Source organism: Eumetopias jubatus, unplaced genomic scaffold (assembly GCF_037043125.1).
Source record: "Eumetopias jubatus isolate StellerSeaLion01/CBP00866 unplaced genomic scaffold, mEumJub1_p1.0 scaffold_13, whole genome shotgun sequence".
NCBI classification, from domain to species: Eukaryota; Metazoa; Chordata; class Mammalia; order Carnivora; family Otariidae; genus Eumetopias; species Eumetopias jubatus.
This window is the reverse complement of record NW_028274819.1, coordinates 110,713,109-110,739,319: the sequence shown is the minus strand read 5'-3', so window position 1 is coordinate 110,739,319 and position 26,211 is coordinate 110,713,109. Positions and strand designations below refer to the sequence as shown.

Sequence of the window (26,211 nt, the reverse complement as noted above, 5' to 3'; positions counted from 1 at the left end):
TAATTAATGTTGTATGATTCTTGTACTTTCACTTTCCAGAACTCCTCTATTTGTTCAAAAAAATATACACCCCTAACTCTGCTTACTACTAGCCCAAGCCAGAGCCTAGGTACGCTTCAAAAAGAGTTATCATACATCAGTGGAGCTCTTAGGAAGCAAATACTGAAGGTTGTCCTCCCTTGATGTCCTCAACAGGTCTTCTTCTGCTCCCCTTGTTCCTAACAGACCCACTGAGCTAATGCCCAGGATCTAAACTCTCTGAGATTACCATATGGCTAATCCTGCAATAGGCTTTTCACTGAGATGACTTGAACCCCCACTCCCAAGTGCTCATCAATCATATCTAATATCTTCTCCTATGCCCACTAACATCTCAAATTCTTATATGACTCAAAATTTTCATCATCCTGGGTTGCCTACATTAGCTGTTGAATAATACCTTTTAACAAATTGCCTAAGTAAGAGACCTCAGTTACATGTCATTCTTCCTTCTCCCTAAATTCCTACAGTTAACAAAGATTTAAGAAGAAAAAGCAATGACATTTGGTGGCAGTGTTAGGAACCTAAGAAGCATGCAGTACACGTTAAGTTCTAGCAATCATAGATGGATGCTTGTAAGATACGTGCAGTAGTTATAATCAGGAAAGCAGCCTAAAATGTGAAGGAATCAAGGGGGCCAAGAGAGGTCAAGTGACGTCTGTAAGTGACTACTTTGAATGGCACTGTTAAAATATACCTGTCAGCTAGATTTCTACTTTAGGAAGGCATACCATTGACAGTGTCTCTGATAGGCAATCACCACCACTTAAGGTCTTCCATCGTGGGGGAAGAAGCTGTTGTTTCATAAGCCATCTTATTTTCTTATTTTGGTATTATTCACTCTCTTTTAGCTCATTTTCTGGCTCACATTTCATTCTGGAATTAAAAGTCTGATATGGCTCTGACCTTTCCTTAAATAATATATGGGAGGATGAAAATTAAATTCACATCAGAAGAGGAAGGGCTCTGAATGAGATTGAGCATACCACTCTGTAAGCTTTTTTTAAATTAATGAACAACTCACAGAAACAAACAAACAAAAACAGCAAACATGCCTGTTTCAAACTTCACACTATATAGAGAAAGGGTCATCCATTACTACAGACCTTGGATGGCATTTGCTGCCTTCCACATGTTTTATTATACCATGCAATCATCATGGCTATGGCAGCTTACTCAACACAATGTACCTGTCTCACTTCTTTTTAGCATCTTATTCACTTTGGATGGAAACCATCCTGATGTTTCACAGACATTCATGCATGCCAACATTTACAGGATCCTATGCCTGTTGGGGAAGAATTCTCAAACAGGAAGCATTCACCATACATGCTTATGCATTCAGTGATTTTTGTTGATGTGAAATTAGAAAGAGTGATCATGCTTGGACTTGTTGTTATTGAACAATATTATCAAACGCTTGAACAGAAACTATTAGACAGCTGTTGGATGTCCTGCGGAGAATCAGTGAAAACATTTATTTTACTTGACATAATTCCTTGCATCTTCTTTTGCAAAAAAAAATAGCAGTACATTTGATTATTCTTCATTGTATTCACAGTGCCATGTTTATGTATTCTTTTTTTAGTGGAGTTTTTTTTATTTTATAATGAGAAAGGAGATAAAAATCCGCCTTCATTTTGTCCTAAAACATAAAAAGAACAGAACATATCCATTTTCCTATTTTCTCTCTTGATGTTCTCCTTTCCTCCTCCAGAAATTTTTGCTTGAAAGGCTAGCTAAAATACATGTTTTTGATGCACAAAGATATTGACTATACCATATTACTGTATTTGTTGGTAGGTATGGAGATTATAGAGGGCAACAGGAATTCTTCATACAATACATATGTCTGAAGTGTTTATAATGCTTGTCTCTGCTTCACTTTACTCAGAACTCAGGCCAGAAAAGGGTGGGCATTGTTTGAAACCACTACATGCCAAACTAACCACACACGTGCCTGGGGCAAAAGGTTACAGTTGGAATATACAATAGAACCCCTGAAACCTGTAAGCAAATGCAGAAGAGAGTTTCTTTGAGTAATGTGGACTTTCAAAAGCATTCAGGTATATTAGAGAATTTGAAAGGACATGTGCATTCCCAGGGTAAGATACACAATAAGAAACAAACTGAGATGATTCTTATCTTTCACCTCAGCTGATCCCTAGATTCAGAGTCTGGGTAAGCATCGAATGAATGCCCTGACAGTAAGCCGATCTACATAGACTGGCAGAGATGTCTGTTTCTTTGTTTGTAATTTATTTTTTAGCGTTTAACTTTCAAAGAAATACTGAAAATACTAGCTAAACACAAGTTAAGGAACAGAGATTTCAGTAACCACACACAAGGAAGCATACTGTCTTTGCAAAAAAAAAAAAAAAAAAAAAAATTTGAGTCACTGAACCAAGGGAAAACTATAGGTATCAATAATTAGGGGGGAAAAAAAGCAAATCCTGGGAAATGGAAAAAAATCCTATTTCCATAGTTACCACACTATAATATTCAATTTAAAAACAACAAAGCCTGCAAAAAACAGGCAAATATGGCTTTTCAAAGGAAAAAAACAAATTGACAGAAACCATCCTTGATGAAGTCAGACTCACTAGACAAAAACTTTCAAATAACTTTCTTAAAAATAATCAAGGACCTAAAGGAAAACATGAAAAACAAAAAGCTAAAGCAAATCAGGAAAACAATCTATGAAAATGTGCATATCAACAAAGAGACAGAAATTATTTTAAAAGGGTCAAATGAAATTCCTGTAGCTTAAATAATCTCCATGAAAAAATAAAATTCATCAAAAGGGCTTGGCAACAGATTTGAGCAGACAGAAGAAAGATTCAGCAAATTGAAGATAGGGAACTTAAAATTATTGAATCTGAAGAGTGGGGGGATTGCAGAAAAGTGAATAAGGGCCTAATGAACCTGCAAAACACCATCAAGTGGACTAGCATACATATTATGGGGGTCCCAGGAAAAAGAGAGAAGACAACCATGAAAATCAAAAGACACACTTTTAAGCATCCCATGAGTCAATGATATCACAAGGGAAATCAGAAAATACTTAGAGATGAATTAAAACAAAAACATAATATACCAAAAAGTAATGGGATTTAGCAAAGGCAGTGTTCCAAGGGAAATTTATAGCTCTGAACGCCTTTATTAAAAAAGAAGAAAGATCTCAAATCAATAACCTAACTTTACACCTTAAGGAATCAGATAAAGAGCAAACTAAATCCAAAGCTAGCAGAAGGGAGGAAATAATGATTAGAACAGAGAAAAATAAAGAATAGAAAAGCAATAGAGAGCATCAATGAAACCAAAAGCTGATTCTTCACAATGAGCAAGAAAAATGACAAAACTTTAGCTAGACTGACCAAAAAATAAAGACAGAAACAAAAATAACTCAAACAGAAAGTAGAAACAAAAATAACTCAAACAGAAAGTAGAAACATTACTACTATTTTTATATGTAATAAAAAGATTATAAGATGATAGCATGAACAAATGTGTGACAACAAATTAGTTAACCTAGACAAAATGTACAAAGTGTTCTGACTTCAATGCCACCTTAATGTGAGTTTTCTGTTCTACTTATGGTCAGCAAATACACCCAACTTGTTTTTGAGTGGTCCAAGGCTTTTCAACCATTTTTGATAATTTTCTAAGTTTAGAGGTGAATAAAGGTAACCAAAGATGTGAACTTATGTTTCCATTACAGGTCCAATGTTTGTTGCTATTTTTTAAAACCGGGAAATAAAACTAAGAATAAAACTAAGTTCTCTTCAGAAAATTCATGGTCAAAGTGTAAGGTGTAATTCAATAATGTTAGAAATTCAATGTTTATTTTTATACGTTGTATTTGAAGTGACAGGAACTTTAGAATATAGGTTATATTTCTGTTTCTTCTTGAGTTGATTCTTAACCTGGGACCATTAGTGCAATCCTTTTGAGTGTGTCTAAGAGATAGAACAGATCTGTGAATGTCTATTCTAATTATGCAATGAGTACAAACACAAATGGTTTCTAACATTTCAAGCTGAGAAAGAGAATCATCTTGACTCACTCTCCAACTGATTAGATTCAACAATAATAACTTTAACAGGAATAAATAAAAATCAGAGATTTGGTCCAATAAATAAAGTTTTACATATACAGGAAAGGTAGATCTGCTTTAACACAAACACAAACTTAAATGCAGAAAGTCCTATGTAATCCCATTTAGGCACTATAAATGATAGGAGTCTATGGAACTTCTCTTTGTTTTCAATATGGAAAATTCTGGATGAAATGTATTTCTATAATTTTTAAGTGCATAGTCCATAATTAACATAATGCCACTCTAGAAAAGGATTAAAAAGAATTGTCTTTTCCATGTAGTTCAGTAAAGCATTTTTAAGACCAATGTTTAAAAGCTACAGGGAAAGAAAATTTGCTTTTCTATAAAGAATTTTCTATCAATATCCAACAATGGTATATTTTTATATTCCATATTACTTTCTGTAGAAAATCTTATTCCTTATTACTAGAATCTTCAAGTGGAGGCTGCTAATCAACAATTAATTCTTCTGTCATGGAAATTCTTACACACAGTATAGCTATATGAATAATATCAAATCTTTCTTCCCACATCTTGTCTCTTAATTATACCCCAAAACAAACTTCTTATAGAAGCAATGTTATTAGGAGTTGTTAGGCTCTGTTTGTTTTACACAGTTTGAAAAACAAAACAAAAAAGAGAAAAAGAAACAGAGTATGGGATCTGAGTCAGAAGAGTTTTTATTCTCTTCCAGTTATTAGCAGATGAATGAGTTTCAGCTGTTCATTTCAATAGTAATATACTTATGATACACACATCAAATAACACGGGAGCTTGTGTGGATCAATAAGACAGCTCAACTATCTTACAAGGTTTATACACAGGAGAACATGGAAGGAATTTTCATAGGGTGTGTTAGGTAGAGAAGTGTTGGGAAGTATTTTAAATGTTTACAAAACTACCAAAAGTCAACTTACTGTCATCATAGAGGAATGATGTGCTTCTGAGAAGCTTTGCAGATCACTGCAAAATGCCGGATTAAAAAATCAAGACGTAAAGAAAATGAAAAAAGCATCCAAAAGTAGACAGTAACTGGCAATATTAACTTTGAGAAACTAAATCAGTAACAATTGAGAAATTGTGGCTTACTGACCCAAGAACAAGGCTCAATCCCTACGGTGAAATCTGTGAAAACCCGCACTCTTCTGGCTAGCCACATTAGAGATCAGAATTCAGGAGAAATCCTGGTAGCATGAAAACCTCAGGAGCCAGACCCAAAGTCAGAACATAAATTGCTCAAATCCCCAGCCGATCGCAAAGATACATAACACATCAGGGAAACACCAGGTGTCCAATTTAAAAAGATGGTAAACATCAGAGAGATGTTTCTTTCCTGAAGGAAAGAAAGGATCAGAAGGAGGCGTGTGACTTTGAACCATTTGTGGTTAGTGTAGATGGTGGAAATCTGAGAGTAGACAGGCTTGTGTTATCCAGTATAGGTCAGAGCCCGAGAGTGGAAGAACAGCCGGGATGCAAGGAGTTAAAAACCTCTTTTCGCCTTTGTGCGGGGAGGCACTTCTGACCTGGCTTCTAAGTTGTATCTCAGAAGATGGGGTGAGACCTGTTGTCCTTACTGGTAACCCGCTAACTAGGCGGCCTCCTTCTGCTGACTCCTTTTCTTCCCCCACTTTCTGGTAACCCTTCCGGGGGATCAGCTTTCAAAGAAAATATTTGCATTCTAACGCATTCTTTAGCCTCTGATGTTGGGGAAGAAACCAGACAGATAAAAATTACACAAATCATAGTTACCAATGAACATTAATTATGTGATAAATTGTACAGATTTTCCTGGCCCCCATTTAAGCATAATTATGAATTGTGTTTGTTTTGATCAACATACATAATTTACTCTCAATTGACAGTAGGACCGAATTAGATGGTATGTCTTGAATCATTGTAATTCTTAAATACTTTTCAATTTTTGATTTGAGGAACTATGCTGGGCAGTTGCCACTAGAATTGTCTGTTTTATTTTTTTATTACTCTTTTTTTTGAAGATTTTATTTATTTGAGAGAGAGAGAGAGAATGAGAGACAGAGAGCACGAGAGGGATGAGGGTCAGAGGGAGAAGCAGACTCCCTGCGGAGCAGGGAGCCCGATGCGGGACTCAATCCCGGGACTCCAGGATCATGACCCGAGCTGAAGGCAGTCGCTTAACCAACTGAGCCACCCAGGCGCCCTAGAATTGTCTGTTTTAAATAAATATCTAGACTCATACATTTATGATACATTTTAACTAACATTTCAAATAACCTACCAAATACCATGTTCCAATAATTAAAAAAATCCTAAATATAGTTGTGAGAGTGCAGTGATGAATGAGCATTAAAACAAGCCCTTTACCAGCATGTAGTGTGCATTCCCATATCCTAAGAGTCATTTTAAAATGTTCTGGCAGATCTAGAAAATATCATGTGTAGCCTTTCAGTTGGTCCAAGGAACCTCACTGCTCTAACGCTGCTGAGGTCACTTTCTAGAAACACATTCAGACTCTGCACCATGTAGCAAAAGGACTGCTTCTGGATATCTGGCTGAAGTTGTGGCTTTCCTCCCTCTTCTTTTATCAGTCATGTATGCGTGAATATTTTAACTTGACCTTGACAGCATTTTAAGGCATTCCCTCAATTTGAAAACCATTATTTTTTTCAGTTCCTCACTTGAAATCCCTACTTCTTACAATTCGTTGAAATATTCATGAATTTAAGCTTTGCTGTTCCCTTGTTTAGTGACTTGGTTGGACTGTTTTAGCAAAGTCTGTTTCCCCTCCAGTATGAGGCCATTGATGTTCCTTGGAGGGTGCAGCCTTAGGCAGAGGTTGGTCACTTGGGAATGACAGTCGCTTTAGCAGGACTGCATTTTTTTTTATTTTTTTTATTGTTATGTTAATCACCATATATTACATCATTTGTTTTTGATGTAGTGTTCCATGATTCATTGTTTGTTCATAACACCCAGTGCTCCATGCAGAATGTGCCCTCTTTAATACCCATCACCAGGCTAACCCATCTAGCAGGACTGCATTTAACTCTCTCGTTCCCTGGGCTCTCTGTTAAGCTGTCTGCCTGTGCTGGTATTACACCCAGTTTGTAGTCTCCATTAATTGCAGGCTGATCAATGATTCCTTGAGTTATAAATTGCTTTCACAGCCTGATCCGACCCCATTCCCTTGCAGAGCAAGTTTCTGAGGCAAGTCTTGGAGGTTTATTCTGACCACAGGACAGGTCTTTTTAGCTGTCTCTTTACCTGGTTCTCTGGTAATGTTCCTGGACTGAATTTTAGCTTATTACTCCCCCTGCTTATCACCAAAATCACTTCGGTTTCTGAGCAACATTTGTCTTTCAGATGAAGTCAGTTTCTTTAGTGAGAGCTTTGGAGCTTTCTGTTTTCATGCATGTCCTCCCCATCAGGGCAGACTATCTGAGTCTTTGCTTCATATCCAGAGACAGGGACAGAGGCTTGATCCTGTCAGAGGGACAGCCCTGGTTTATGGCCCAGTATGGCAACCTCTCATCTCCTTGGCTTGCCTCCCCAGCATTGCTCTTGCACCCTCTGAAGGGGCTTAGAGAAAGGGTAATGGTTTCCTCCATCTTCTGGGCCTGCCATGCCTGGGGCACCTGGAGCTGAGCCCCCAACCTATTAGTGAGGGTTGAGAAGAGGAAAGGGGACCTTAATTTCTCAGCTTCAAGTGGTAGGAATTTAGCCTCTGCAACTTGCAGCCAATAGGGATGAGAAATGCTGGCAACCTGGCCCTCCTGGTGAGGTAGCATATCCCTTAACTAGGAAATGAGGGAGAAGAAGCTCTATTTGTTTGGTGCCACCCCCGACCCCCGGCAGATTAGAGATTCTGTAAAAACTCTGAGGCAAGGAGGGGAAGGAGAAAGCAGGTGATGCTCAAGTGTCACAGACCCTGGTTGTTGGTATCATAATTTAGAAGATTTTTATCTTATTTATTTTTATTTTTTAAAAAATTTGTTAAGGATTTTATTTATTTAGTTACTTACATACTTACTTATTTACTTAGAGAATCTCCAGCAGACTCCCTGCTGAGTGTGGAGCCTGATGCAGGGCTCGATCTCATGACCCCGAGATCATGACCTGAGCCGAAATCAAGAGTCAGACGCTTAACCGTCTGAGCCACCCAGGCTCCCCTAGAAGATTCTCAAAAATGTTTCCATGTTTGTGATATGCCCTGGGACAATTTCCAGAGACTTTAAGTGGTTTTTGTTTGTCTGTTTGTTTGTTTGTTTGTTTGTTTTAGTAATTTCACCATTTGCAGTTGTTTTGTAGGGAGTGGGGCTTATAGCACTCATCATGCTATCATTCCAGAAGTCATGTCTTCCCTAATTTCTTATTTTAACTGTTATTTGTTCTCTAAATTTACTATGTATTCGACCAATAATATCTGGTTAAATTCTTTAATCTTCACAGGGATCATTTCTGTCCCTTAATTATTTTTATATCCTTTGTACTGTGAAAAATTGACGTGACTAAAGAGCTACTGCAGACAAAACTGTCTTGCCCGCCGCTGTTTGAACTGGGTCATAACCTTTGGACTGGACAGAACTGCAGTTGTTTTAAGCAATTGCTTGAGAAGTCAGCAGGAAAATGGACATCCTGATCACAAGACTGACATTTGTGGACTTTCTGAAGATAGAATCAGTATATAACCAAGAGTAGTGTCAGCCTTTCTTTTTTCTCTTTTCTTAACAGATGTAGTTGTCCGCTTTCCTTTTCCTTATAAAAACTCCTTGCTTTCTGCTTACAAGCAGGACACTATTTGGGTTTCTATCTGAATCTGTGTTGTCTGAATGGCACTTCTTTGATTCCCAAAATAAACACTAATTTGCCCCTCATTGTAGCTCTTATTTTCAGATTAACAATATGTATTTGTCCACTGTAGCGCCACATTTTACAATCATGCCTAATAAACCCAGAAGTTTTTCATTTTTTCTAGTATACATTCTGCTGTTAGACCCCAAAATGTACACCATTCCATGGGGCTGCCTGTGGGATGCAAGATATGGTTCTTTTAAAGACCATCATGCTAATGTTCTATGTTCTGATGCATTTGCCTTTGGTGCATACTATTGTTTCTTGTTTTGCTAGCTTTGTTCTTCCGTCCTATAATTAGATATGTGCTCTTTTGTGTACAAGTGCATTTTGTGATCTTTTGAAAACCTGAGTGTTTTCAAGCATAGATAACTTAATTAGGCAAGCTGATAATGAAGCCAGCTTATTTCAAAACATGTAGCAGTAGAAGCAAAATATGGTATATTTTAAGTTAGTATTTGAAAGCTAGTTCCTACATTTTCTGTCTCCATCTTTAAAATGTTGTAAAATAAAATACTGAAGTCTCTGCCAAGTTTCTCCAATGAAGTTTCATATAATTAACTTGAATCAGAATATGTTTCAATAGAAATAGTCTCACAATGTCAGAAAGATGTGATGGATATCATCCAGGATTATCACATAATTTGCTAGATTTCTGAATATGATATTCTTCAGAGTTGCATTTGTTGCTTCCGAGATGTGAATTTGATGGGAATAATTTTCTTTTTTATTTTCATTATATTGATAATTAAGCGTTATTTTAGGAGAGACTATAAAAATCCAGGAATTTCATCTGACCTGTTCAAGTTCTGGACTTGATGAGAATAATTTTATTGCTGCCTATATGTTTTATGACGTAGTTTTGGTGTGTCTGTGGCTCGCGGCCACTCTGACATTGGAATTTAGAGCGGTGTCCCACCTGCCCGGCTCTGAGGACAATGAAACATGTTATGTGTTATATTTTAATTCTAGAGGTGTTCTTTAATCCAGTCACTCTGCAGAAAGGAGACTGTTAATGAAGAAGATTGCAGGGACTACTCTCCTGAAATATTTAAAATGGAGACTTTGTGACTATTATCTTTTCATTTTACCCCTGTGAGTGTTTACATTTTTCACAAACACCCCCCAAATAATTAAGACAACAATGAGCATAGGCGTCTGATTCACAGGTGGCAAAGACAAACTGCTAGAAGTTTGTTTCTGGAGTTTCTGTTAAAGGTCAGGTTTAGCTGAGATGATGAATGGCAACATGGAAAAAACCTTTTGTCATCATTGATTTAAACAACCAGAATAGGTTTCTGGAAATCAGCACTGTATTCTTTTTTTTTAATTAATGTATTAATTTATTTGTTTGGCAGTGTGTTCCTGCAGGAGCTGGAGTAAGCAGCTGAATTTTCCCCAAACAGAGGTTTCAACTGTTCTAAATTTCAATATAAGCAGCTGGTGTTCAGCATTCAGAGTGGGTCAAGCCCCTCGTCTAGAAAAGGGAGATCAGTAGAAGGACTCAAAGCTGTACTTGGTATTTATGAATAACAGGTCTTTTAGCAACTGAACCACTGGAGGTGCAAAGGCGTTTGCTGCTTTCTGCAAGAGCTCCGCTCCACTTCCAGACGACAGCGGTGAGTGCTAGGATTATTCCTCCATGCATCCCCTCTGTCCCATTCTCCCCTTGGTCCTTGAGAACAGGCACAGATATACCCAACACAGCACAGACCAGACGTTCAGTTCAATAGACAGAGGCCAAGATTGAAGACATAGTTATGGTGAAATAACTGGGAGCCCACTCAGCTCCACAATGCAATCTGAGAATTGCCATGGGCTGGGAGGTTGGCAAGGACAGCAGAAGTAGGGACGTGGGTACAGAGAACCCCTGAGGAGTTGGGAGAGCACCCTAGTGCAGCATCCTAGACTAGGACACGAGGAAAATGGGGGAAACCCTGCATGCCCATCTGGAAGATGTGACCAAGCAGGCATGGCAAATTTATATTTATAGAGATGAAGCAATGAAGCACCAAATCATATGGTGCTGACTGTGAGTGACTATGGTTGATTTGGTAGAAAGAACACTCGTTGGGGATGCCTGGGTGGCTCAGTCGGTTAAACGTCTGCCTTCGGCTCAGCTCTTGATCCCAGGGTCCTGGGATCGAGCCCCATATCAGGCTCCTTGCTCAGCGGGGAGTCTGCTTCTCCCTCTCCCTCTGCCCCCTGCTTGTGTGTGCTCTCTCTCTCTCTCTCTCTCTCTCTCTCTGACAAATAAATAAATAAAATCTTAAAAAAAAAAGAAAGAACTCTTGTTGGATAATCAGAGGACCTCATGGTGCTTTCACAATGTAGTTGGATGTGAGTTTGTGAGAAAGTCACTATATGATCTCTTTACTCAAAAAATGCTCTCAAAAGTTCCCGATGAAGTCCCCGGTGATCTCTGTGAAGTTTGACTCTTGCTTGATAGACTCTCCATTCTTTCCCTGTTTACATTCTGTGGTCTTTGTCCCACATTCAGACTTCTTCTGCTCAGATACATTTTTTTTCTTCCAAGTAACTTACCAGATATTTCCACTCAAAAAAATTTTTTTATGTTTTTCAATTCCCAAATCTTCAATTTATATTGTTTACCTTTTGACTTATTTTATTATGAGTATTTGTATATGATGTCCATATCTGCCTTTGGTTCCTATCAGTTAATAGATTTTTCTTTCAATAACAGTAACTAACTCTGCCTGAATTAAGGAGGGAAAAACATATATATTAAATAATTTGGGGGAGGGCTGCCGAAGCTGGCTTACAAGGTAAACAGCCAAGGGCAGATCTGCTAACATGCCCCAAAAATGGTCTCATGAAAACCCCACTACACAAAGACCAAGGTTGCTCTACCATCATCGATGGCATGCCTTTCTGCTTCTGAAAAATGAACGTAAGCACTGCCCTGCTGCCCCCTCCAAAAGCTGGGGTCTGTATCATCCTTGCTCTTCACTCACTAGTTTTCTTTGAGTTCTATGGTAGAACTCAAGTGGCACTTGAGATTAAGTTCAAGATCCTGTGACCAAGGACATTAAGCTGATGGTCACTTAAGTTTGATCCCATTTTAAAGAATTAATATTAATAACAATTATTATATAAATATGAATATTATATTAATTATGTTGTTTTCTGGGTTATTTACACCTATGTGCATGTTACTTAGGTATATCCATGGGACAAGGTGAGCTTAGGATCCCCCTCCTCCACCATCTTCCCTGGAAGTCCAAATATATCCACATTAAACCTTCAAAAAGTCAATCCTTGGGTTAACTCAGGGAATATAAGCACTCAACATCTCATAGTTCTTCTATATAAATAATGACTGTTTTTCTTTATCTTTGACATCTTACTTTTCATTAGAGCTCTGTTTCCAATATATTTCCCCTCGCATTTCTTGCTGATACTTCATATCCACTGCTAAGAAGTCAATGCCACCGACACAATTGCCATTTTAAAAAGTTCCCACTTTAATCATTGATATAAAAGTACCAGAAATCTGGAGCCAATAAAGCCAATGTTTTGTTTATAGCCTCCTGTTTCACTTTGTAGGTAAGCCCTGTTATTTCTTTCTATGTGTCCTAACATCGCAGTAATTAATGTTGTTATTCGATTATCTATACATCCCATCGTGTATTTATTTAATAATTCAATAAATATTTATATAGTACAAATCATGCTTATTTAACAAAAAAATAACTGTGTGCCTTCTATGACAAAGGCACTCTACTGGACACCAATAGCGTTAGCAATTCAACAATAACAACAAAACTTCTCCTAATATTCTACTTGGAGAGACAAGATTCAGTAAACCTAAAAATGATAACATAATTTTGGTTCATGACATTAAGAAATGCAATGTGTATGTGTGTGTGGGGGGGGGTGATACCACTGAAAATTATTCCAATTTTCTAAAAGTAAGTGTTCCATTGTAAAATTAATTTTTTATCCCTGTGAATGTCTTTATGATGCTAGCTGTTTCTCTCATGAGAGAAGTTCTTGTCTGTGGACCAAAAGAATTGAGACATAACAAAGCTTACCCTTAGCCAAAAGGTCCATCATTGCCTAAAAAGGGACCCTATTCCTGTAGAGTCATAAAAATTTAAGCAATTAAGTAGAATGCTTACCAAAATGCCATAAGGAATATTAATTAATTAATTTTTAATTTTTTTTTTTTTTTTAGTTAACAACCTCTGAGAAAAAGGCAAGGATGGAGATTTACCACTATGCACTTAGGGCAGTTATACACTGCGTGCGGTATTTCCATCCAAGACAAAGTCATCAGTGAAAACTTAAGACAAAGGAAAAGTCCCAGTTCTTGAAGTACTCACTTAAATCAATTAACCTCAACTATAATTCAAGGGAACATATTAAGTGAGGAAGGAATAGTGGAATAAATCTCATGTGCCTCAACCAATAAATAATGTCTTTTGGTCAGGAAATAAAAAATGTGTTTTGAATATCTTTATACTTTGGGTCATAAGAAATATATAAAAGCATAGCAAAGAAAAGCCTTGGATAGAGTTCTCTTTCTGCCAAGACATATTTAAAATGTAGTACCCAGCATGATTAAACAGTTAAGTTTAATAGAGTATAAGTTTCTGCCCCATAAAATAATCTCTCTTTGCTGGTATTGATTTACTAACACCTTATTGAGTGGAATGTGTGTTTTGCAGGATGTTTTGGGGAGTCTTATTGATTCACTGCAAGTCCAGAGGATGGGAAGAATAGAAATGGCTTTGATTTCATTTTTTCATTAAAAAGTCAGTTGTGATCAACCTTAAAACTCAAAGGTAATCTCAGTTTATGATCTGTACCCCTTTAAAAATGTTTTCTCCATGAGGCCGAAAGAAGCTAGTTAGAGTTTAAGCTTCATTAATGGAAAGGAAGAAAGGCAATGGTGTCTTTCTGTTCTGAGCTAGTGATACCAAAACTACAGAAATATATTCAAATCCGGGCGATAAACTTTAAGGAAAGCTAGAGATAAATTGCAAATGCATTAAGAATAGTGTGACCAAAACATTGACAAGACCCAGTGCCAGGTAAATGAGGATATATATGTTTTTGTTGTTTTTGTTTTGTTTTGTGTTTGTGTGATCGGTGTCTTTATGCATTTGGATGATTGCCATGTACAAATGGGATTATACTTCAAAAAGTCTGAGTACAGTCTTTAGGAAACTGATCCTGAATCAACAGAAGAAAGTATATTCTCAGCACTTTGAAAGGCTGAAAACACAGAGATGCTGGCCATTTTCACAAGATGTGCTAAAACTAGAAGTCCAGCTAGAAAGGGGTATATTATACAGAAGACTTTAGCAGAAATGAGCATCAGAGTCGAATCTAAATTGTATGAACTTTTACTTTCATCTAAACCAGAGAATCTATAATGTCATTAAAGTGTACATATGTTTATAATAAATCAGTATTCCTGAAAAGGCATGACTAATCCTTATTTTAAAATTAAGTAGCTCGTGTTTTCATAAGAAAGAATTATTCTATTATTGGAAACTTCTAGATACAACAATAAAAATAAAAGAAAAAATTATTCCATTCTCTTTATTTGTACGATGTTAGTATGGTCATGCATTAGTGCATTTCCCCATTTTAGGACTCTCTATTTTTTAAAAATGTTTGTTTATTTATTTTTAATTCCAGTATAATAAGCATACAGTGTAATATTAATTTCAGGCATACAATATAGTGATTCAACACTTCATACATCACTCTGTGCTCATCGCGACAGGTGTCCTCCTTCAGCTCCATCACCTGTTTCCGCCATCCCCCCGCAACCTACCTTCTGGTGACCATCAGTTTGTTCTCTACAGTTAAAAGTGTTTCTTTTTTTTAATTGTATGTTTGTTTTATGTTATTTTAATCATTTTGTAAATATAGCATTTTGAAATTAATATAAAAACTTTTATTTCTATTATACTTCATAGTTTAATGATTTAAATTATCTTACAAATAATAAAGAAATAATAATTTATCACTAATTCCCTTATTGCTGTATATTTAGTGTAAATTAGAAGGTTGATATTACAAATAATACTGAGATAAAAAAATCAGTGCATACAGGTTCTCCCTTATATTGGATTATTTTGTAAAAGTATTACTTTCTTTTTTAATAACAAACGAGGTTGAAAATACACTAAATATGATTTTTCTTTAGGGAAATATAAATTAAAACCCCAATGAGACACTGCTACACAATTATTAAAAAAGCTAAAATTCAAAATGCAAAACACACCTAAATGTTGAAAAGGAAGGACTAGAATTTTCATACACTACTGATGAAAATGTAAAATGGTACAATTTTGCGAGAGTTTGGCAGTGTCTGAAATAGCCCAACATGCACTACCATATGAGCAAATCACATCATTAAGTAGAAATCAACCTCAAGGTCACATAGCTATTGCATTTAGCAGGCAAAACCTTTAAAGCAACTAACAAAGAGCCAAAGGAAAACATATTCCAAATATTAAAGTAAAATATTATCTTGATCAGTAAACTGATAGAACATATCAAAGTTTAAAAGTGTTTAAAGTGTACAAAGTGAAAGGAAAATTTCCCTAAATTAACTCAACAGTAGTTTGAAGATGTCAGAAATTTAGTGTCTGTGGAATGGAAGGCAGAAAAATAGAAATTATCCAATCTGAGGAATAGACATTAGAGAATAGGACCAAAGAATAAGAGACTCTCAGATACCGGGGGAGACTATCAAATGGATTAATGTAAAAAGTGATGAGGACGAGGCCAAAAATAAAGTTATGAATAAATAAAGCACAAGAGTCCCAAATTTGGTTTTTAAAAAAATCAGTTTACTCATTCAACAAGCCCGTAAAGCCTAAGCAGGATGAATAAAAACAAACAAAACCTCTTACACAGACACATAATTGTGAAACTTCAGAAAAATTTAGGGAAAAAATGAAAATGCCAAAATAATTACTTCTGGTATAACATCCTTAAAATAAGAAGTTGAAATAGAGACATTTTCAGATTAATGAAAGCCGAAGGAATCTGCTCCAAGAAGCCTGCACTACGGAAAAAAAAAAGAAACGTGCACGCAGGGAAATGCCAAGAGATACTCTTCAGACTGAAGGGAAAGGGTACAGATAAAAGCTTGCATCTCTCGGGAGGAGCAAAGCGCTCTCTGAGATAGTTAAACTTCGTGCTTTCCGTCTTGTAGTTTCTTCTTAAGTAAAAACTGCTTAAGAAAAAAGAACCGTGCTAGGTGGTGATTACTACGTACGTGGATAGAAAAGTATATGAAAAACATAAAGTGCAAAGCAGGAGGCTGGGCCACTGGAATCAAGCTGTTGTAATGTTATATTTCTGAAAAAGCAAGGAAGAAATGTCAAAGGTAAAATGTGACTTTGGCAATGCTGAAAATAGACTGTTCAAAAAACACAGTGACAGGACATGAAAGGACAAGCCATAGACTGGTAGAAGAATTCCACTACAGATCTCTGGCAAGGACTGAAAGCAGAAGATAAAAGTAGCTCAATACCCAAAAGAAGAAACTCAGAGAAACTTCACAAAAGAAGAGTCATAAATGATCAACAAGCATAGGAAAAGATGTTCAGTATCATTCTCTATGAGGAAAATCCTAATTAAATTCCCAGATTAGATACCACTGCACCCCTAATAGAATTTCTAAATTAAAAAGAAAAAAAAAAAGAAAGACAGTTCCAAGTGCATGTGAGGATGCAGAGCACCTGGAACCCTAGTGGGAATGCAAAGGTGTGTAGCCACTTCAGAGCTAAATATCCACTTCCCATAAGACCTGTCAATGTCAGTCCTGGGCATTCACCCCAGAGAAATGAATATATGTCCGCAGAAGACTTTCCCAAGGATGCCCACAGCAGCTTTATTTCTACACATTAAGAATTGGAAAAAACCAAACTGTCCGCCAACAGGTGAACTGGCAAATTTATATAATAGAATATTAATAAGCAATAAAAATGAACCAACCACAGATGCAGGCAACAACATGATTGTGTCTCAAAAACATTATGCTGAGCAAAAGAAGCCAGATGCAGATTATTATATGCTATATAATTATTTTATATAAAGTTCAGAAGTGATACACGTATAATAAAATTTCCCAAGATCAGTCCTAATTCCTAAGGCCATATTTTATACGTAGTCACGTCCCCCACAGATTTTTGTATGCAACAGCAACTTTTGACACTCGAGAACATTGAACTAACATGTGTGAACACATAGAGCAGAAAAGATGAGATTTAAGTTATGACACATAAGCTGGGATGGAAAAATGACAGTGCTAATACAGTTTAAGAGTTCAGACAGTTTGCTGAGTGACTTTACTTTCTTGACGAGTGTCTGTGACAGGCACTCAGAACACAGACGATGCACTTCATGCAGAGGTAAGGCTCAACAAAACGGAAGAGTGAATCACGAGTGTGCTTTGTATGTCCTTTCTGAAAATGGAACTGCCTACAACAAGTCATTACAGAGTTATTTACAAAGGTTTGGCTTCCACTTTTCCCCCAATAACCACACTCAGAGTGTAGATTTCATTCAAACTTAACATAAATCACAAGCCTGTAACCATGAGGTCACCCGTGTAGTAAGCCTACGCTTCTTTAGAATTTTAATATTTATAAGACTCTTTGCAAACAGTAACTATAACGTCTATTTTACTTCTCATTTAGTTATCCCTGATTGAATAGTGTAACTACTCTGTGCTTCTTTAAAATTTATTCTGTCCTTTTCTAAAAATAGCATGATTAGTAGACAACAACACAAATAATGTGCATTTACCAAACTCACTTTATTTTCTGCAAGCTGATACCTACTAATAAGAAACTAGGTCTACAGTCATTGATGTCATCCATGTGGTCTTTCTGGTGACTTTTCTACCGACAGACTTTCATGAGATTTGGAGGGAAAACTACTCTCATTTTACATCTGACCTCACAGCACAGGAACTATTTCATATAACCTTGTTTTTTCAACCATTGCTTTTTAGACAAGGTGCATTTGAAAATTAATATGTCTTAATGTGTAAAATATAAGAGTTCACCTTTAGAGGTTGCTACACTGAAGAAAAACAGAAACATAAGAATCACATATTGATGTTAGTTATTTGGAGCTGGGAGGTGGGTGAGGTGAGGACCAGCAAGGCTGGTTGTGTTGAAGTGAGCCTTGGCTAATTTCCCCTGAGAGAAGGTGCTACATACCGCATCAGAGAGGGCTGGAAAGATGACCTCATTTTCAGATCTGTGAGGCAAAGAAGGAAGATAATTGGGTCTTCAAATTCATGAGGCAAAAATCAAGTCACTGTCCACTAAATACCTAGCATAAAATAATCTCAAAGTCAAACCTATGACACGACTACAAGAAAGTCAATTGCATGGTTATAGACACAGAAATGTATTAAGTATTGAAAGTTATACTTCTAAACCAGCAGCATTTTTTCCTAATCTGAATATATATTCTGCACCATTATGATAGCCTTTGGTGTGCTCATAAAGCATTAAGTAAACTTCTAAGTATTTTCATTAAAGAAAAACAGAAGTAGATGAAATTAAATGTTAGTGCTTTAATATCATCTGTTTTTTGTTCCTCATTCTAGATTCTAGTTTTGAAGAAGTAAAAGCCCAGAGAAATTTATGTGGTCAAGATTGCCAAAATTTCCAGATGAGATCTCTTCCAAATACACCAGCAGACAAGGAAGGAGTCCCTGAGGTCTTAGAAAAGGTGAGTACAGTGAGACCTGGACAAAGCTCTGAGTGTTTCCCTCATCTCAGGCAGATAGTATGACAAGAGACATTGAGAACTGATAAAATCATACATTTTCATGTACTGTGAAATCAACCATTAACCAAAGTATGTCCACATTTACACCATCTCAGAAGGATTTTGGTCATCACACATTTAGGTTGTTGGGCACTTTAACTCCTGGATAAAAGTGAACTTCAAACTGATGGACTAAATCAACTATCCAGACTTTTTGAAAAATCAGATTTAAGATCTTATGTGACCAAATCATAGCTGTAAGGTAGAGATCACATAGCCTACCTCATTTTATTCATGGAGGTGGCATGGGGCCAAGCACCAAAGGCTCTGTATGCATTAAGGACACACCATGTATCCGATGCCTAGAGACAGTAATGGCTAGCTAGAGAAGAAGTGAAATATATTGGCTAGAGAAGCAAAGTAAATAGAACTTTTGAGTTTTTTTGGAAAATATTCTTTCATATGTTTGATTTCCACTTCAGGAAAAAAATCCTAATTAAATTATCTGCAGATAATTGAATAGGTACTGTGTACAATATCCTATAGTTATCTCCCTATATGTTTTTACCTGAAGTGTGTTTATTTTATTTCACTTGTAGGACAGTCCTTCAATGTCTATGCAAACTGTGTCCACATTAACCTATGGGAATTCACCTCCAAACCCCATGGCTTTCTAGGAAAGAACTTCTACACACACACACACACACACACACACACACACACACACACATCAGTTCTGCTTCAGTTTGTGAAGGGATATTCTTTTGTTATTCACAGTTCTCATTAACTATGAGGGCTGCAGGGCAGTGAACATTATCCTTTTGCTTCTTCTGCACAGTGGAAGCATTCTTAGGTTGACTAGATTAAGCACTTTGCTTTTCATTTGTGTATTCAGATTCCTCATCTCTCATGTGCCTCAAATCTCCAGGATTTCCTTTACATTAAAATCCCAGTTATAGATGTTTTCTCCTTAAGTGATTAACATCAACGCTTAGACTTTTCTAAACTCAAATTTAAATTACAGCCAACTAAAAATTTCCCACTGTTTCTTTCAGAAATAGGCATTTTACGTGTCAAATGAAAATAGGGATCTTATGTGTCAAATGAAATAGATGTTTTAGAAAATCTAGACAAGCATCAGAAATTCTCCAACAGAGGTGGAAATGAGACAAATTAAACCTGCATCAAGATGAAATCCTGGAGATTTAGCCTGTCTACAAAAGCCAACAAGAAGCATAAGAGATTTACGGGGAAATTTGTTGTATTAATACTAGCAAAATGCACTGGGAACTCCCTTCTTGATCTGATCCTTAATGATTATTCCAGATTTGTACCAGGATTTTTTTTCTACTAATGTAACAAAAGTATGTCCCTATATAATCATAAATCAGGAAAAAGTCAGTCTTGACATGCCTGTTTTTCAAGCTTTGGTGTTGTGAGAAATTAAAATACTAACTTACAAAGGCGTGAACGTCAGTTACACTCTGTGCTCACTGGATGCATTCTGTTTCTGAGCATGGGAAGAAACTAGTCACTCTAGTTATGCCATATGTTGTGAACATTTCTCTACTGTCCTGTCTGGGCTGTTACTTTCTTTGACAGTGTTTTCCTTTTGTCCGTGAATTCATTGCTATAGCCCTGTGTAACGACTAATTTGGTCAATTTTGGAGCATAAGGGAATACTCATAATAGGTATCCAAACTCAGGACTACCTTAGTAGCAAAGAAGAAGCAAGGACATACCTCTAAGCTTGTGTTCAAGGAATTCTAAGAAGTTAGTTTTGCTAGAAGTAGGAGTCGGACTGAAATGCCACCCAAGTGTTATATTCTCGTGGGATTTTTGTACAGAGAACCAAGAATATTTAAATTCTGCCCTGACTCCACCCAGCTCTCCTACTTGCCAGGTGTTCAGAAGAAATGCGTATGTGTAAGAAATAATGGAAAACAGAATAAGGGGCGCCTGGGTGGTTCATTCGGTTAAGCCTCTGCCTTCGGCTCAGGTCATGATCCCAGGGTCCTGGGATCAAGCCCTACATCGGGCTCCCTGTTCACCAGGGAGTCTGCTTCTCCCTCTCCCTCTGCCTGCCCCTCTGCCTATTTGTGATCCCTCTCTCTCTGTCAAATAAATAAATAAATCTTAAAAAAAAAAAGAAAGAAAGAAAACAGAATAAAGTCAACCTTTACACTAACTAGTGATTTGGCCACAAAACCCACTGTAGGACTCTTGTACATTGAATTTGTTTTCTTTGGAAACCCTCAAATTAAAGTCAGCAAAAGTACCTGCCACTCCCTTTGTCCTTCATGCGCAGGTGGAGATCTCACATCTCATCCTTCTGATGAGGGGAAGAGTCAAGCCAAAGCACAAAAGTAGGCCCACAGCACATACAAACACATCCACCACCTGCCCATGTACACACGCATGCTTGCTCAGGAACGAAAGAAAGAGAATATCTTTTCTTAATGTCTGTCTTAGATCTGTCCAAGCCACAGACTCAGCTTTCTAAGCTGCAGAAGGAAATTCAAAGGAGGAAGGCAGGTGTCTGGCTCTTTAATCTTTTGGTACATTCTTACCTATATTTAGCAACATCTGTTGCAGCAAGAGATAGCAATTTTGATTTGAATTTTGATTTGAATATCTGAAGTCCTCCCTCTCTGTGCAACCCCATTTGTATCCCATTTAATATGCCACTTCCTACTTCAGCTCCAGTGGGTTTGGCCCAACAGATAAATGTGGAATTTGCTTTAAGATGTTACCTGGGTGAACAGAGTGGACAGAATGTCAAGTGTTCTCTCAGGACACTGGACCGGATCTATTGACAAGGCAATGGTCAATGAACTGGCCTCCCTCGGCTGACTGAAGGTCTGTGTAAGAGTTAGTGTAAAGAGATAGAAAGCAAGGTTATTAGGACATGGAGGACAGTGCTCTTTCTCTCTCTCCTTCATCCCTCTCCCTTCTCTTTGGGGACAACCATATGCTCTCCCCCACAAAGGGAAAGGAAGTAATGGATCTGCTGCTAATCATTTCCTTCCCAATCAGTAACTTTCAAGGAGTTGTAATGACCATAATTGTGAAATCATATGAAACTGGTGTAAAAATGTTTGTGAATGAAAAATTTTATCATCAGAAGTGACCTTACTCCATTTTCAGAGCTTTCCCAGACAAATAATAGATGGGCTTTTTTTTTATGTTTGTCCATTCCTTCACTAAATATTTATTGAGCACCTACTTAGGGCCTGACACATTTAATGATGCCTTCCTCTCTAGTATAAGTGAAATAATCCATACAAGGGAAATCACCAAATTCCAGGAGTCAGGAGGGGTTTATTACAAAGCTAGTGCAGGAAATTCCCATGTGCACTTCACCAATGTTAATTTATTAATCTTCTCACTCTCATACACACATAAAATTGGTTCTTTTAGGAGTCCATAAATTACTTGTCCAATGTCACATGGCTAGTAAATGGTGAAGCTGTGATCTGAACAGCCTGCCCCCCCACCTCGTGTCCGTGTACTTAATCATTATGCTACACTTGATCGCTATTCATGCGCTAATATAATAAGAACAGTTTTTACTTAAATGGAAGAAGTTAATAATAGAATATTTAGTGTAAGAAAAATATACAAGTAAACAAGATAGAGAGGGGGCAGGCGGCGAAAGAAAGAGAAACAGAGAGAAAAATGCCAACAGTTGAGGCACTACTGTGTAGAGGGATTTCCTGCCCATGCCTGGCCCACCTGGGTAGCTGTTCTCCACCACTCACTGCCATAGAACCAAAAACCCAGACAGATTTAGAGATGGAAGCTTAGTCGGGACTTCACATCTTTCCATCCCCAGTGTTTCAATATTAAATTCCTTTGAAATGAAAACAGTGTTGATATTAGGTCCTCAAAAGATAATAACAATCTTGCAGAGAGAATTTAAATGAAAAAAGAAAAATCTTAGGGGATGGCTGTTTCTTGACTGTGAAGCCATCATCTCTCATTCAGTCTAACTAGATGGCATCTTCCAGTGATGATATGTAACACTTTATCTCGGCTCTGAAATCTGCTGGGCATTTTCTTTGCAGGGACCCTGGTTCAGGAACACTCATTTCCTCTTATAAAAAAAAAAAGAAGGAGGAGGAGGAGGAGAAGAAGAAGAAAAGAAGAAGAAGAAGAAGAAGAAGAAGAAGAAGAAGAAGAAGAAGAAGAAGAAGAAGAAGAACAGAACTTTGTACCTTCTCAATTCATATCAAGACTTAGGTTTTTGACTCAACCTATCCTAATAAACTGCCCAAGGTAATTTCCCAAACCTTATTCTGTATTAATATTGTGAATTTTAGGTTTTATTAGTATAATTTTCAAATCCCAAAATTAAATCTCTTTAGATTTGAAGGTATGAGAGGCAGTTTAAATAAAAATCAACTTATGGAGATTTTCAATTGTAATGTTTAAATGATCTGTTACAATACAAAATACAAGAAGAGAGTAGTAGCATCTGTTATGATTAGAGATGTCTTTGGTAATTCTCAAAAGATTTTGCCTTCTGGAGCGGTAACTACTGAAAATCACTGAGTTAAAGCAGGAGCTTGGGAAATGAAATTCTGGGACTATCTGTGACACCTAGAATACTACACAAATGGTTGATTTCTCTTTAAAAAAACTTTATTAAATATTATTTTATTATGTCTTATTTATTTAGTGCATATGCTGCTGAATTTGAGTTGCTACATATTGGAGCAATATTTTAGAGAACAATAAATGGACGGTATCCATTATTAATTATTAATTTTCATTTACCTCAGATTGCCATTTAAAATCAAATGCTATTGCATTGATGGCTCCCTCTTTTCTGACACATCATAAAGTTTTGTATCTCTGTACTGCTGTTCCTGCTGTTCCTTACCCTGGGATTATTGCAGTGTACACATCTATTACTCTACCCAGATCGCCTTGACTCCCTGCTGCAGTGACCTCCCACTTTTGCTAGACCTGAATTGAATGGCTTACATCTCAGCCTTCTGCAGAGATTCACCTTGGCTGTCAAGAGACGCCTGGAGTCTTTACACTCCAGAGCTCCCCATGGGTGAGTCAAGGTATTAAGTTAATTCATTCTACATGTATTCATCCAAAAACCATGTGTTCAATACCTGCTACACACCCGACACTAGTTTAGGCATCAACAACACAAAAGTGAGTAAAACACACAAAGTCCTGTTCTCATGAAGCTTATATTCTAGTGAAGGGAGATGTGATCAATACAAGCAGACAAATTAGTGCACTAGATAAATTTAGACAGAAATGAATGTAATAATGAAACTGAGTCATGCAATGGAAGTGAAAATTTCCTTAGGGCATTCAGGGAAACGATCTCTGCAGAACTAAGCCATGATAGTATTCTTATATAAAGCTAAGAGCTTATCAAGAGTGTAGAGCATGCATGTTTTGCACAATGACATGCATAGCTTATAAAAAAAAAGACTGACATAAATACTCCACTGTTAGTTGAATAGAATTCCCGAAAATAATGTCCTGATTCTATTTCTTTGAAACTTTATTCTTTAGTTCAATGATACTCAACAGTAAGTTCAGAGTTCCTGTTTCAAATCATGTCTAATTAAGAAGCCCTAAATTATCCTTATTCAATTTCCATTGAAATATCCGTGAAGACTGAGAGAGAGAAAAAAATGACAACTTGAAAAGCCAAGTCTTCCAGGCAAAAAATTAGCAATTTCTGATAAATCTTGCAAAAATAGTTCAAAAGAACTGGATAAAGGATAAAGGTGTGACGTGTGCATATTCTTTTTTTTTAAATAATTTTTATTTTATTTATTTTATTAGAGATCTAATATTGCATTCACTGTCCCCTGTTGGCAGAGTCACCCCAAAGGAATGGAGAGATCAGTAATCATCCCAGTTGGTGTAATACTGCATTGTTTCAAAACCAACTCATAATTGATGCCAAGTAAAAGCACTGTGTGCCCATTAAAATATGGCATGGTTGAAGAAATAAAGTACATTTGAAACCTTCAAAAAAAACTTTTTTTCAGATCTCATCTTTTTTATTTCTTCTATAATTTCACTTGGTCAGAGAACATATTTTGTACAAGTTCTGCCCATTTAAATTTACTGAGATCTTTCTTGTGGCTCAGAATGTGTTCCATCCTCATGAATGTTCCCTTTTACTTGAAAAGATGCATATTTAATGTGGTTTTTGGGTGGAGTGTTCTATGAATGTATATGTGTGTGTGTGTGTGTATATATATATATATATATATATATATATATATATATATATAATGAGGATCATTATCAGGTGTGGTTTATCTCGGGATACATGGCTTTCTTAACATTTGAAATCTAAATAATGTAATTCACCATATTAATACACAGAAAAGGAAAAAATATATATTTATCTCAATAGATGTAGAAGATATTTTGGCAAAATTCATATCCATTCATGATTAAAATGATAGAAAAACTAGCAGCAAACGAAATAAGGGAACTCCCTCAACCTAATCAAAGCATGTATGAAAATCCTACAGCTAAAAGAAAAAAAGAAAGAAAATCTTCCAGCTAACATCATAATTAATGGTTAAAATCTGAATGCGATCCTCCTAAGACTGAAAACACTGCAAGATGTCTGCTCACATCACTTTTATTTCCCTCTGAAATAGAAGACGTGGTTAAGGCAGTAAGCAAGTAGAGGAAATAAAAGGCAGGCAGATGGGAGGAGAGGAGGTAAACTGTTTAATTACAGATGCCATGTTTTTTATGAAGGAAATTCTAATATATATATATATGAGAAAGCAGCTAGAACTAACAAGTTCAGCAGTGGTACAGCATGTGAGGTAAAAATAAAAACTCAACTGTTTCTATATCTGAACAGTGAAGAATGGAAATTGGAATTGGAAAAAAATACTATTTACATTTGCAAATGAAAATAGGAAACATTTACGAATGAATTTAACAATGTGTAAAATCTATACATTGAAACCACAAAACACTGCATATACATGAAGGTGAAATATAGAGGTTATATCATGTTTATTAATCTAAAGACTCAGCATTGTTAAGTTGGGAGCTCCCCAAAGTGAACTATAGATTCAATGTGATCCCTATGGAAGTCCTGAGAGGCTTATTTTTTGCAGAAATTAAAAAGCCCTTGTTTAAGTTTATATGCAAACAAACAAACAAAAAAACTAGTATAGCAAAAATACCTTTGTAAAAGCAGACCAAAGTTGAAGCCCTTGTACCTTTCATTTCATGACATATTATAAGTTGATGGTAACCATGAGTGTGCTGTTGGCATGAAGATAGACCGACAGATCAATGGGAAAAGAACACAGAGTTTAGAAATAGAGACAAATGTTTTATCAACTGATTTTCAAACAACGAGTCAAAGTAATTCAATGGGAAAGGAGTTTTTCCAACAAATGATTCTGGTACAATTGGACATCCATGTGCAAAAGAAGATAAACCTTGAC

At 36.6% G+C, this 26,211-nt stretch overlaps 1 long non-coding RNA gene across 1 annotated transcript; it reads left to right on the top strand.

Moving 5' to 3' along the window:
* Positions 1-10,332: 10,332 nt before the first annotated feature.
* Positions 10,333-18,688, top strand: LOC114211285 (uncharacterized). The gene is made up of 3 exons (XR_003609726.2): positions 10,333-10,587; positions 13,660-13,776; positions 18,582-18,688. It is a non-coding gene; the product is annotated as an uncharacterized LOC114211285 (long non-coding RNA).
* The last annotated feature ends 7,523 nt before the right edge of the window (positions 18,689-26,211 follow it).